Here is a 14,257-nt window from a genome sequence, read left to right as displayed (position 1 = left end):
AGAGCCATGCAACCCTGAATTTTGGCCTCAATTCTAAAGCCATGTTACTCTAGATTGCTCTCTTGGTAACGTCATCCATTGTTTTCTGTCTCTGCAAGCATCCTGCCCCACTTTCTGTTCGATGGTCCCATTCGAATAAATCTTTCGAGCCATTTTCAAGTACTTGTGCTTTCAAACTTCTGTGCAGTTGTGTGCCTTTCCCCAGTGATTTCTAAAGCAGCATCCATTCACACCAGATGAAAAGGGCATTGATAAAGAAAAGTTTCCAACCAAGTCCAGCCAGGTGAAGTAATGTGTTTATTGGGGTTACATACAGGACCATGTGAGGGAAAGGCAGCTACACCATCCAGAACTCCACTTCTGTCCAAGGTCAATTTATATAATCTCTGGGGAGGGAGGGATTTGTGCTATTCTATTGGAGCTGTCCTGAATCTTGTGAGTCTCATCTCCCTCTCGCTTTCCCTCAGTGATTAATGAAGCATCTTCTCAACCTGCAATGCCTCTAGAGGGCAAACATTTCCTTCAGATGGGCCACTATGAGAAAACATAGATATTTCCATTACAACTCTTAACAGTAGCAAAACTAGTTTTGAAGTAGCAACAACGTAGTTTTGTTTGGGGGTCACCATTATCATGAGGAACTAACTGTAGTAAAGGGTTGCCGAATTAGGAAGTTGGAGAACCATGGCAGTAAGAGGTGTCAGAGCTGGTTTTCTTTAGGTCACAGGTTCATATCCACACTGAGGACATCTCTGTACGTTACCTTCATGTGTGATGTTTTGGTTCCTGATCCTTTCTTTTTCCCACTTCCTTATCTGTTGCCTAAATCTCCCACCTATCGGGATTCTGGTCAAACAAAAATAAGTTCTGCCTCACATAGTGTTCCTGTCTCTTTTAAGTCAGTTTACCACAAAAATGTTCCCCTGGATGCCCCACTTGAATGTTTGACTAACAAGTGTTCGGTGAGCAAGTGTTAGACCACTAGGCACTGTAGGTCTTTATAGTTTAACACATCATGTAGAACCCGTTTAAGACTGATTTATTTTCTTATAACATTTTCTTACTACACAGTGGACCCCTAAGTAAAGGCTTCTACTTTATGAGTCTAAGGAACTCTCAAAGTTTCATGATTTGGTGACTCATTTGCTATCTCCCTTAATTACAAGTTATTTTAACTGGTTTATTTTTAGAGCCTTAATTCTGAGCACAGTGATCTCATCTTCCTTCTAAGAGCAAACCACTCTCTTTTTACACACTTTCACTGAGTTACTAATCATTCATTCATTCATTTGTTCATCTGTTCATTCATTTGTACATTTGTTCATTTGTGCCTTCAATGGACTGTCTTAATTTTAAGTACATAAACAAACTTTCAATCCTTTGCCTTCCTTATTACATCGTGTTTATTTCTTGTCCTCTAGACCATTTCCTTGTGATTCAAGCAAACACATTTGATTTTTTTCTTCTCATTGACAGGAAAATGAATATAAATAAGACCTTAAAAAAGATTTTTGTAGATCACATATGTGCTATGGATGATATCAGGGTGGGAAATGATATCATAATTAGTCTCTGTTTCATTTTGGCCTTGTTAAACTCATATGTTTGGAACATGTAGCTTTGAGCTATTCTACAATTAGTCTAATATACCTCTACCCTCTACAAGGTTGGCCAGTATTCTATGAATGTCTTCCAAACTGGAGGTCACACCGTGTCTGTGAAATTCACACTATGTTTACTATCTCTAGAGTTTCTTTTACACTTTTGTTGCTTTTGTTATATTCATTTAAAGAAAGCCTTTCTATCACATTCTGGTACTAGAAAGTCAGTAGAGTAAGAAATAGTAAACATGTAACAAGTTGTAAAATCTTTTACGAAAACATAACTCTTCCTAGATCAAGGACGTGAAGGTGAGATGTGAGGCCGGCTCTCCAAGCTGTCGCTGCCCTAATTTTGCATCGATTAGGATAAGGTAATGGACACTAATAATGCCTGAAAGACTCAGACATTCTTCTGGCTTTTGCTTTAACTCATACCCTTGGGTAATTAGCATGCCTCTTGGATCTTGGCCACCATTGACACATTTTCCTGTCCTGGTTGCTGTTGGTTAATCAACACTTAGAGAGTACCTGCTGTGACAGACCGTGTTCTAGCCTCAATGGAAACATTAACTAATGGTATCCATGACAAAAAACAAAACAAAACAAAACAAAACAAACAAACAAAAAAACTAAGCAATGTCTATTCCAGTGTTTATTGTTAAAGAAAGCACAAGGAAGAATATGGAAGGAATACAATACTCATTTTTTTTCACTCTGTGGATTTCTTCTAAAAGTTTCTGTGGGCAAATAACAGCAGCACTATGATTTTTCATTGACTGCAAACATGCAGGATGGAATATCATAACTATAAAGAGCTCTGACAATCTGATGGTGGTTAGGAGCCTCCAACCCCAGTCCCCATCATGGGCTTTTTCAGTTTTGCTTTTCTTGTTGCCTATTTGTTTTCTCTTTACCTAAGTACAAAACAAACAAAGAAAAGTCCACGTGAGAGTAAATATTTACATTTCTGTGAAGATATCTGAGAAAGTAAAAGTGGAAGAGTTGAGATTTTCAAAACATAAATAAATATCAAGTTCAGGTTAGATCTTTCCATATGTGTCCAAAAGAATATAACTGTAGGCTATTAGAAGAAAATCACTAAATACCACAAAAGAGGGGCAGTTGTACTTATATAGGGACAAAGTGATTTGACACTCAATGATTTGCCATGTAGACTTTTGCTTTTCCCCTGGATTAGATTTCTCCCCCATCTGGAGTGTCAGTTGCTCCAGAGAGAAAAACAATGTGTACCCATTGCTTCCTTTTCTTTCTTATCTTTAATATATATTTCAGTTTTTTTCAAATTAATATATAATTACACCTTTCCCTCTTTCCTTTCCTCCTTCTCTCCGTTACATGTACACTCTCCCTCCTCCTTTTCAAGTTCATGGCCTCCTTTCCTGACTATTTACAGATATACACACACATATATATGTGTGTGTGTGTGTGTGTGTGTATTCATACATATATAATATGTGTATTCATACATATATAATATATAGTATATATGAATACATCCTGTATATATAATTAATATTTAAACATTTTTCAGTCTCTATAATTTTACTTATATGTATATAATTTTAGGGCTGGCCACTTGGTATTGGACAACCAATAGTGAATTGTTGTTGTAAAGTTATAAAAAATAAAAATGCTGTCTTTTATCTCCCACTAGGTCTACACGGCAGTGCCCCAAGATAGCTTCTAGATATCTTAATTCTCACTCAGCAAAGCCTCTCACTCTCTTTGCTCCATCCCCTATCACACTGCCGAAGGCCTCTGTCTGAGCCTGGCAGCAATCTCTGTACCTCTCTAGTTCCCAAGGCAGGTTTCCACGCCAGAAACCCACATCCCAATTCCATGGTGGCCCAATGTCTCCAGCCTCCACTCACTTTCCTACACTATAACATAAAAGAGCACACAACTCAATAACCTTTGACCCAATTGATAAGATATAATTGCCCACCTAAATATACAAAGCCCTGTACGCATCCATCTCTTAAGAACATTTATAACAACCTGTAAATACACAGAGTGAAATCTTAACATCAGCTTGCATTTTCTCTCTGCCGTGACTACCCTCTCTGTCCCTCCTGTCTCTCCTCCTTTCCACTTCAGTCTCCTCCTCTTCCTTCAAACTTTTCTCCCACCCATCCTTCCTTCTGTCCAATTACAGGCCTCCTTCTATCCTGTACCTGCCCTCACCTGTATTTTACAAATTACAGAAGGTTCTGGTAAAGTCACCTGAGTTTTGAGTACAGACTAGGCAGCTGTCCTTGGGGCAGTGGAATTAGCATCAAAATGCAGATAACTCCAGGGCAAACCACAATGGTGAAGATCTTCTCTGAGTGTGATTGTTTTTCCTCTCTTCCTGTTCCTAAGATAAATTTAGCTCTCAGCCCTTATCAAAGGAACTCTTATTTTCAAAAAAAAAAAAAAAAAAAAGAGGAAGATATTATCACAGAAAGCAACACATTAAAATCAGAAAACAAATGATCTTTTGAGGCCCAGCCACAAATGATACATTTTTGGCCAAGCCCATGCACTAAAAGTAATAGACAAAGAAATGAGAATATTTTAACTAGAGGAATAACCTGTCCGCTGTGATATAATATCTTCTTGAGATGACAGAGTGGTTACAAACATAAAGTAACAATAACCTGGCTGGATAAACAAGACCTGAACAAGGATGACACCAACATACATGTTAACATAAAGGAAGAATATTAGGGTCTCTATTCTAGACTAAGAACTAAAAGTAAGTTCCTTAAGGTTTCAAGATGAGCACAATGAGGCAAGAAAGAAGACAGAGGGTGAGAACAAAGAGAGGGACAGAGTAGGATAAAGAGAGAGTGAGTGAGCAAGTGAGTGTGAGAGTGAGCGAGCGAGCGAATGTGTGAGGGAGTAAGCATAAGAGATGAAGAGAGGGGTTTTCAGGCTGTGCACTCCAACACGTGTGTCCTAAGGACCAAGGAATCAGATGGATCTTTCGTGAAATCAGAGGAGAGTAATGCCCTGCTGGCAGCCTCTGTCCTAGAAGACGACAATGACAATCAATGGGGTTTTCCTTAGAGAATGAGTGGAAGAAGAGCAGCCTTCAAATGTAGTTTTGAGGGCAGAAGATAGAAGAGGTAAAAAATGGCAGAATCCCTGAAGTTGTTTTGTTTTGTTGTTTTGTTGTTTTTTTCTGAGTAGTAAGTCATAGCTAAAGAAAGGAAAAGCAGAAGAAACAGTATCATTATCATTAGGGATACATGGGGATCGTACAAGGTTTGTCAACTTACAACAAATGCAAATAGTATATAGAAGATGAAATGCAAAATGGTAGATAGAATCACTGAATACAGATACAGAGACTTCATCTAGCCATGGCATCCAGTAAAGGGACCTGTGAACTCCGATGCAGGATACATAGGAAAGCACAGCTGCTCAGATGCTGAACAGCCTCCTAATCTTCTGGAAGACAACTGTTGGCATCATCATCTTCACCTTTCCCATCCTCACCATCTTCCAAACAGTAACCCAACCAGTGGTACGTTGTTCGTATCTTTCAATGACTTAATGTACAACATTAATTCCTCTTTCACTATATACTTTTCAGACTGTCAATCGCATGCTGTACATGACAGGAAAGAAAAGAGATCAAACCTATGAGCCCATCTGATGATTCTCAACAGTGTCTTAACATATATTTGTGTACGTTTCCAATAAAAGCAAACCTATCTATATCTGTTGTCCACGCATCTCCTGTTTTGTCTTCCAACCAATTGTTGAACCTTAAAACCTGTACATATTGATATGATTAGAAAAACATGGTAGAATGATAGAAGACATTGCAAAGTTTAAAATTATACTTCATTTTCATGATGCTTTGGATACTCTGTTCCCTGCAGAAATTATTTTATTTTTGCAGAAATCAATAGATATTATGTAAGCAGTCCTTATTATAATTTGAGCATTTAAGAGTATAGAATAAAGTAGCTAATTGCAATGTCACTCTACTGTAACAGAAGTGTAGACTAGGACAGGGAAACCACTAATGACAATAAATAAATTTCCAAAAATTCCATGGAGACTTTAAAAGGGGGAGGGGTATATTTGGGGCATGGTTGAGGACCAGTGATTAATTGAACAAGAGGGATGAAATGGAAGAGCTGTACATGGGCAAAGTAAGTCTGTGCATGCTGTTGCATTGATATATGGCTACCTATCTTTTAAGAAAGGGGTCAGTGATGTGTATTCTGCAGCTATTCAATCAGTCGGTATTGTTCATTGTAGGAGAAATTATATGGAAAGAGTATGAAACTTGTCGGAGCAATGCCCAATTATATGTTCCTTCCTCGGCATTAATTATGCACAGAACCTTTATTTTATTTTTTATCACATTGTTTTTAAAATCTTGCCTTATAATTTTAATTGAGTAAAAAAAAAGAATGTTCATCTATGTTCTCATATATCTCTTAATATCAGTATCTAACCTTCTAATCCGCAGAAGCTGTTTTCTTCTCTGGATACTAAGGGTGACTACATGATCGCTCAGTCCAGGTGTTGGAATAATTGTGATAAATTAAATGAATACTGAATGCGCCATGGCCTCCACCTGTGTGACAGGCTGCCTTTCTCATAGAGGTTGAAGAAATAACCCATCCACTGTCCAATTTCCATTGCTGTAGGTCTTTCCGACAAGAATGTTTTATCAAACTTTAAAGGCAAATAAATTATAAATTTATAAACTGATTTCTGTCTTCTGGTGGAAAAAATGATATTTTGAAGCACAATCAGGACTTTCTGCAATGGTACATAGAAGAACATTGGAGAATTTCTTTGACTTTGTTTCTTATGCTCCCTATTTAAAATATAGCCCAGTTCAAGGTATCTCAAGAAAAAGAATTCAAATTATTTTTGTTAATAGAATGATAAGTAAATGATTAAGGAACTCATGTAGATTGCATGAAGGATTGCCAGTATACTTTTTTCTCATCATGGCAATGTGTTTCTTTTCTAATATATATTTTCTCCTCTTTTTCTTATATGCTTGTTATTCTTTTTCCATTCTGTCTTACAAATGTATATTTTTAATGACTGTCAAGACATATGGGTGAAATATTACATCAAATATCTTAGTTCAAGGCCATGCCATCTGAGGGACATTGTCTTCTCCCATAATTCAATAGTCTGAGTTAATCTATGATATACATAAGTTTCACTTCATCTTATTGAGACAATCATTTTTTTTTTCTGGAGCTGGGGACCGAACCCAGGGCCTTGCACTTCCTAGGCAAGCGCTCTACCACTGAGCTAAATCCCCAACCCCCTCATCTTATTTTTCTTTTCAAGAAATAGCTACTGGGGTACTTGGCAGTCCTTTTGTACAGAGTCAATCATATAATGTAATTTATGGAGACATTTCTTGATGTGCTGTCACAGGGTAAATGGGTCATCAGGCTCTGATGCAAAGTTAACTGGAGAAGGGCAGAGTCCAAAAGGTAAACAAAACAAAATGAAACAAAACAAAAAAATGTAATCAATGAAGATGACGAACAGTGTCCAATAGCTAGGAAAAATGACAAGCCAAGCATCTATTCAGCACAAAATTTAGTAGTAGAGAATCATTGCATCAAAAGACCACATGAAATATTGAGAGAGGTCCTTTGAGTAGCTTATTAATTTATATGAGTATCATGGTCCTACTTGTCTCTGTTCCAGTAATAGTGTGAAAATAGATAACAAAATTTATTCACCAATGTGGCTGTTATTTGTTAAGAGGTTAATATCAAACTCATCATTTCCTATCACCGTTTATTTCTCAGTTGAGTTTATCCAGGAAAAATAGCTGAGCCCATGGGGAGTCTTTTGCTCATGATAGAATGATATTGTGATTGAGGAAGAGCAAGAAAAGAAAAATCTTATTTCGAACTGTATCCTCTCTCATTCTTCTCTTGCATTTTTCCTTTTAACCATTACTGGTACCAGTATCACCTCTGGACTCTGGACGCAATTAGGAACCAGTCTCCCAGAAAAGAAAAAAACAAAACAAAACCAATTCCAATCCCAAACCCAAGCACTAGTATGTCTGTTGCTGTCTGTGGTTGGGCCTCTGCATTTTCTCACTAAGAGCCTATCTTTGGTAAAACTAGAACAACTTAAAGGTGGACGTGTAAATAAGAACATGCTTTTGAGTTTACTCTTTACAATTCCAACCAAAAGATAGATCTGCATTTGAAATTGTATCATTGAATTGGAAGAAAATTACATACAAACTTACATTACTTTTATTTTCTGCTGATGCAATGGAAATCCTGAATAAATAAACAACTTATAGGAGAAAGGATTTATACAACTCACTATCATAGGTTATAATCCTTCAGGGTAGAAAATCAAGGCATCAGAAAATGTAAACAGCCAGTCACACAAAACCTACAGTCAAAAACAGAGAGTAGTGATTTGATGCATTCATATTAAGACTCTTCTCATTTTCTCTACTCTTATATAGTACAGAATCCCCTTCCTAAGGAATGGTATCTTTTACAATAAGCTTGTTTTCATATCTCAATTCATAGCAATAATGTGTTCCCCTTAGGTACAACCACAGGCCAATCTGGGTATGACAATTCCTCATTGACATTCTCTAACAAATGACTCTAGATTGTTCCAAGTTAACAGTTAACACTTACCTTCAAAATATTTATGGGGGAAACACTACAAATGTAAAGAGTGAGTTTACTAGTGGATGTATATATTGTTATATGTCCCTGTAACTGCTGAAAAGGCTTTTTTGACAAAAAAAAGCTTCTTTTCTAGTTGGTAGATGGACGAGATTTTGAGAGCTATTGACTGTTGTACAGAGTCCTGAAGAATGAATAAGAATTAGATCGTCATAGAGTAGGTGACCAAGTATACTAAGCAGAATGAATGACAAGAGAGAGGCAAAGAGTAGTGAGTGTCTTGAAAGGTTTGTGGCACATCAACGACAGTTAAGCTTAACTAAATGAAGATTATATTAATGGGGAGTCAAAGTTCAGTTATTGGAGCCTGTGATATTTCCGAGTTAGAAAGAACAATGCTATTATTTTCAATATCAAGGAGGATACAGGGGCAATGTGTAAGGTGAACATCGCTGGGCAGTGACCAGAAGTAGATAAAGTAAGGAAACCAGGGGAGAGATGCGTAGACAGAAATGATAAATGTTATTCAAAGAAGTAAAGAAGAACATACACGCTCATACAGCATTTCTTTTTATTTGTGAGGCCCTAAGCTAAATCAACATGGTGGACAAGGAAAAGGGAGAGAGTGACATAAAGAGAAATTGGGTTTGAATCTGATATCCTGCAAGGAGTGGTGTGTTTTACTTTAACAAGGGGAAGTCAAGGAAAGAAGGGGTTGTAGAAGAAAATTCCACATTCACTTTTAAGTACAATGGAAAAGTATGTAAAACACTTCATTTAAGATCTCTTACAAGATGTGAGAAAAGTAGAAATGTAGTTAAAGAGTGCAGGTAATTTAATATATTTTCCTTCAGATGTGAGTTCTAGTATACGAGTGAATTGTATTTTTGTGTAGTTATGAAGCATGGAGTGAAATGGGAGTATTCATATCTAAGAAACAAACACCTTATATTCCAGGAAGATTAAGAGAAGAAAAGGGAGCCAGAGAAAAGAACTCAGAGCATTGGAGAAATGGATAAAAATTGATGATAATGATTAGAGACAGATATAAAATAGATGATAAATTGATAGAGAGTAATTGATAAATAATAAATGGCAAAAGAATATATAGATATTAGAAAACAGAATAGATAGATCATTGATAGATGATGGATGGACATATGTAGATAGATGTTAGATAGGTGGAACATAGATTAGTAATAGAAGAAAAATTATGGACATTGACAGATTGATACATGTGAAGACAATAGTTGACTGATGAAATACATAGATGGATGGAGGGAGAGAAATATGGGTAGGAGAAAAAAATGAATTAATAGATGAAATGAAAATAGGTAGATGTAAGAATGGACAAATAGATATGTGGAGTAATTGGTAGATGATAAGTGGGTAGATTGATGGATAACAGACAGAGGATAAGCAGGGGGATATAGAATATGAATGGAGGATAGGTAATGAATCAATGTTGGCTATCATAGAATCAGAAAAGAATAGATGTATTTTTACATCTGTAATACCCTTCTGAAATATAACCTGTGTGAATAGAATCATAGGAGCAGAAGTTGCATAGTGAGATTGAGGAAGTTATGACCAAATAACCGCATGGCATTGCATCTGGACAGGAAAGACAGTGTGGAGACTGGAAAGTGCAGGGACAGAGAACATGGGATCCCCACTGCACAGGAAAGATGGTGTGGAGACAGGAAAGTCAAGGGACATAGGACATGTTGATCCACTAGCTCAATGTGGTTCCATTGATTTCATGCTCCCATTCTCTTTTACTCAAAAGTATGAGATGAGAATAACATGTGCAAACAAACCATGTATGGTGCACTATGAATGGTATTTCAAATGTTACTTAATAGCTGTATTAGTTATTAATATGACTTGTCCCAAATTTGAGGCAAAGTCATACACATTTTTAAGTCAGCTGAGCAAATTAGTTCATCTATTTTTCTTCTTTCTTTTTTTTTTTTAATTTTTTTCTCCATCTTTATTAACGTGGGTATTTCTTATTTACATTTCAATTGTTACTCCCTTTCCCGGTTTCCAAGCCAACATCCCCCTCCCCTTCTAGATGGGTGTTCCCCTCCCAATCCTTCCCCCATTACTGCCCTCCCCTCAACAATCCTAAGTAAGGTCCACTGGGGGTCCAGCCTTGACAGGACCAAGGGCTTCCCCTTCAACTGGTGCTCTTATTAGACTATTCATTGCTACTATTCATTCATTAGACTATTCATATGCAGTTGGAGCCCGGGGTCAGTCCATGTATACTCTTTGGGTAGTGGCTTAGTCCCTGGAAGCTCTGGTTGGTTGGCATTGTTGTACATATGGGATCTCAAGCCCCTTCAAGCTCTTTCAGTCCTTTCTCTGATTCCTTCAACAGGGGTCCTGTTCTCAGTTCAGTGGTTTAATGCTGGCATTCGCCTATGTATTTGCTGTATTCTGGCTGTGTCTCTCAGGAGAGATCTACATCCAGTTCCTGTCTGCCTGCACTTCTTTGCTTCATCCATCTCATCTAGTTTGGTGGCTGTATATGTATGGGCCACATGTGGGGCAGGCTCTGAATGGGCGTTCCTTTTGCCTCTGTTCTAAACTTTGCCTCCCTAGTCCCTCCCAAGGGTATTCTTGTTCCCCTTTTAAGGAAGGAGTGAAGCATTTGCATTTTGGTCATCCTTCTTGAGTTTTATGTGTTCTGTGCACCTAGGGTTATTCAAGCATTTGGGCGAATATCCACTTATCAATGAGTGCATACCATGTGTGTTTTTCTGTGATTGGGTTAGCTCACTCAGGATGATATTTTCCAGTTCCATCCATTTGCCTATGAATTTCATAAAATCATTGTTTTTGATAGCGGAGTAGTATTCCATTCTGTAGATGTACCACATTTTCTGTATCCTTTCCTCTGTTGAAGGGCACCTGGGTTCTTTCCAGCTTCTGGTTATTATAAATAAGGCTGCTATGAACATAGTGGAGCACGTGTCTTTGTTATATTTTGGGGCATCTTTTGGATATATGCCCAAGAGAAGTATAGCTGGGTCCTCAGGTAGTTTAATGTCCAGTTTTCTGAGGAACCTCCAGACTGATTTCCAGAGTGGTTGTACCAGTCTGCAATCCCACCAACAATGGAGGAGTGTTCCTCTTTCTCCACATCCTAGCCAGCATTTGCTGTCACCTGAGTTTTTGATCTTAGCCATTCTGACTGGTGTGAGGTGGAATCTCAGGGTCGTTTTGCTTTGCATTTCCCTTATGACTAAAGATGTTGAACATTTTTTTAGGTGTTTCTCAGCCATTCGGCATTCCTCAGCTATGAATTCTTTGTTTAGCTCCAAACCCCATTTTTTTAAGACCTTACATATTTAATACAGTGTGTTACCCCTGTACAAATGGAAAAAACTTAAGTTCAACATTTCAAGACCAATATGGCGGTTAATTTCTGTACAGTGCCAACTCAAAACAGTAAATGGGGATACTTTTTTCCAAAGTTGACAGCACAGCTAAAGTTTCCAAAAATTCAAATTATATATCTGTATATATATTTATATTTATATAAAAAGACCAATAATAGCAGTGTGTTATGCATCAACAGCAGCAACAGCTTTTCCAGGTTCTGCAGTCATCTGAACAAAACTGTAGAGACATCCAGCACACTCCATTAAAAAAAAAAAAGTAAAAAAACAAAACCTGAGAAAACAGCACAGTTCTGTTACTCTTGTGGTACCTGGCAGCATTTTTTTTTTAAATTAGCTTCTCAATCATCATCTGGAAAGAAAACATTCTGAGCAACATCATTAAAAACAGCTCTGATAAAGCACGGTCACTACTACGTATCATAAAGCAGGTACAAGCTATTTTACATCCACAGAGGTATGATACAGTACTGTCCTACATCTATAATACTAGAGGATACAATTTAAAAGGCATTATTTGAGACTTGATTCTACTTTTCCAGCAGAGGGCCCAAAGGATGGTGTGACACAGCTTTGTAAAGAAACATACTCTAGACAGGATTTCCTTTCACTAGTGGCACAGTTCTAAGGATTCATTCTCTCCATGAATGTCAGCTAAAACCGTTATTAAAAAAATGAAATATCCCTAAAACAAAACCGTATAACCACCGGATTCACATGAAGATGACCTAGTGGAGACAAGCTGGACCTCACCTTACCAACAAGCTCTCAAATCTGTTATGTTTAAACAGTGAGACCTACAAGGAAGGAGATGCCAAGTAGTGCTTCAAAGCTTCGGACCACAATCAAACACAGCATCCTTTTCAACAGAAGCAGAAGCTCATCTGAATATGCTCAAGGATGCTGACATCAACATTTAATCATCTCCTCACTCATCCAGGAAGAAGGGGAGATCAGTTACTACTGTACTTTATTATGTTCAACCAAATCACCATGTTACAAAAATAGCAAGCTGCCATAATAAAAAATAAGGCTCCTCTATCCAGCACCAGATAGCATCATTTTACTTTCAAGCCTAGAAATTGCACACTTGTATATAAACCAACCGAAGATGAGGATTGATAGTTCATCTTGGTGGATTTTTCCTTTGATGAATATGAAGTGTCCTTCCTTATCTTTTTTGATGCCTTTTAATTGAAAATTGATTTTATTTGATATTAGAATGGCGACTCCAGCTTGCTTCTTCTGACCCTTTGCTTGGAAAGTTGTTTTCCAGCCTTTCACTCTGAGGTAGTGTCTGTCTTTGTCTCTGAGGTGTGTTTCCTGTAGGCAGCAGAATGCAGGGTCCTCATTGCGTATCCAGTTTGTTAATCTATGTCTTTTTATTGGGGAGTTGAGGCCATTGATGTTGAGAGATATTAAGGAATAGTGATTATTGCTTCCTGTTATATTCATATTTGGATGTGAGGTTATGTTTGTGTGCTTTTCTTCTCTTTGTTTTGTTGCCAAGATGATTAGTTTCTTGCTTCTTCTAGGGTATAGCTTGCCTCCTTATGTTGGGCTTTACCCTTTATTATCCTTTGTAGTGCTGGATTTGTAGAAAGATATTGTTTAAATTTGGTTTTGTCATGGAATATCTTGGTTTCTCCATCTATGTTAATTGAGAGTTTTGCAGGATACAGTAACCTGGGCTGGCATTTGTGTTCTCTTAGGGTCTGTATGACATCTGTCCAGGATCTTCTGGCCTTCATAGTTTCTGGCGAAAAGTCTGGTGTGATTCTGATAGGTCTGCCTTTATATGTTACTTGACCTTTTTCCCTTACTGCTTTTAATATTCTTTCTTTATTTTGTGCGTTTGGTGTTTTGACTATTATGTGACGGGAGGTGTTTCTTTTCTGGTCCAATCTATTTGGAGTTCTGTAGGCTTCTTGTATGCCTATGGGTATCTCTTTTTTTAGGTTAGGGAAGTTTTCTTCTATGATTTTGTTGAAGATATTTACTGGTCCTTTGAGCTGGGAGTCTTCACTCTCTTCTATACCTATTATCCTTAGGTTTGATCTTCTCATTGAGTCCTGGATTTCCTGTATGTTTTGGACCAGTAGCTTTTTCTGCTTTACATTATCTTTGACAGTTGAGTCAATGATTTCTATGGAATCTTCTGCTCCTGAGATTCTCTCTTCCATCTCCTGTATTCTGTTGGTGAAGCTTGTATCTACAGCTCCTTGTCTTTTCTTTTGATTTTCTATGTCCAGGGTTGTTTCCATGTGTTCTTTCTTGATTGCTTCTATTTCCATTTTTAATTCCTTCAACTGTTTGATTATGTTTTCCTGGAATTCTTTCAGGCATTTTTGCGATTCCTCTCTGTAGGCTTCTACTTGTTCTCTAAGGGAGTTCTCCACGTCTTTCTTGAAGTCCTCCAGCATCATGATCAAATACGATTTTGAAACTAGATCTTGCTTTTCTGGTGTGTTTGGATATTCCATGTTTATTTTGGTGGGAGAATTGGGCTCCGATGATGCCATGTAGTCTTGGTTTCTGTTGCTTGGGTTCCTGCGCTTGCCTCTCGCCATCAGATTATCTC

General features: G+C 37.6%; 1 long non-coding RNA gene across 1 annotated transcript in view; it reads right to left on the bottom strand.

Annotated features, from left to right (window-relative positions):
- Nucleotides 1-279: 279 nt before the first annotated feature.
- The window catches only part of LOC134483003 (uncharacterized), a 33,195-nt gene continuing 19,217 nt past the window's right edge, over nt 280-14,257 (bottom strand). Inside the window, exon 2 of the long non-coding RNA XR_015643118.1 lies at nt 280-534. This is a non-coding gene — a long non-coding RNA (uncharacterized LOC134483003). The remainder of the gene's footprint in view (nt 535-14,257) is intronic.

Source organism: Rattus norvegicus, chromosome 18, assembly GCF_021556685.1.
Source record: "Rattus norvegicus strain SHRSP/BbbUtx chromosome 18, alternate assembly SHRSP_T2T, whole genome shotgun sequence".
NCBI lineage: Eukaryota > Metazoa > Chordata > Mammalia > Rodentia > Muridae > Rattus > Rattus norvegicus.
This window is presented reverse-complemented; position numbering and strand designations above follow the sequence as displayed.